At 44.2% G+C, this 865-nt stretch overlaps 1 protein-coding gene across 1 annotated transcript in view; it reads left to right on the top strand.

Moving 5' to 3' along the window:
* The window catches only part of SLC30A5 (solute carrier family 30 member 5), a 36,784-nt gene that overhangs the window by 13,908 nt on the left and 22,011 nt on the right, over positions 1-865 (top strand). The gene's annotated exons all lie outside the window — the stretch shown is intronic.

Raw genomic sequence — 865 nt, 5'->3', positions numbered from 1 at the left:
ACCTGCTGGGCTCCGGCGATCCTTCCGCCTCAGCCTTCCAAGTAGCTGGAACTACACGCCCGGCTAATTGTTGATTTATTGTAGAGATGAGGTCTTGCCAAGTTGCCCAGGCTAGTCTTGAACCCGTGGGCTCAGGCAATTCACTCATCTCAGCTTCCCAAGTTGTGGGATTACAGGCTGAGCCACTGAGCCCAGCTAGAGGATCACAAGTTTAAGACTATCCCAGGCAACACAGCGAGACTCATCTCTACAAAAAAATAAATAAATTAGCTGGTGATGTGTAGTCTCACTACTTAGGAGCCTGAAGCAGGAAGATCACCTGAGCCCAGGAATTGGAGGCTGCAGTGAACCGTGATCATGTCCCTGCACTCCAGCTTGAGCAATAGCGTAAGACCCTGACTCAAAAATAATAAAGAAAGAAATGCTTGTAATGAAGAACCTTGGCATTCTCTTGCCTGGAAGAAAACGGTCACGTTCCCTTTCCTGCTATTCACTCTCTTGCTCTAAATTATTCTAGCTCAGTCCCCTCTCTTCTCTTGTATAAACCCAATTTCCTGTCGAATAGAGTCTTCTGCCTTTACTCTGCGGACATACTTTGTTCTTTTCTTCACATACCTTTATCCACTCCATTCAGAAGAACTTAAAATACCAGTTTTTATTCTTCGGCACTGATACTCAAACTTAGTAATACACGAATAGTTTACTTTGTTACAGTGAGAAAGAGGAGTGTGACTTTGAATAAGCTCCAGGTGGGGCCATTGCCAGGACATTGCAGCTATTGCCTTGCTGAGCCATGGGTTCTTTGAGCTCTGGCCAGGCCGTGTTTTCTTTTTCTTTTTTTTTCTTTTTTTTCTTTTTTTTTTTT

The sequence above is a fragment of the Carlito syrichta genome, unplaced genomic scaffold (genome assembly GCF_000164805.1).
Source record: "Carlito syrichta isolate Samal-C Ts95f unplaced genomic scaffold, Tarsius_syrichta-2.0.1 Scaffold109772, whole genome shotgun sequence".
Classification (NCBI taxonomy): Eukaryota; Metazoa; Chordata; class Mammalia; order Primates; family Tarsiidae; genus Carlito; species Carlito syrichta.
Note: the sequence above shows the minus strand (reverse complement) of the source record. Positions and strands in the feature narration are given on the sequence as shown.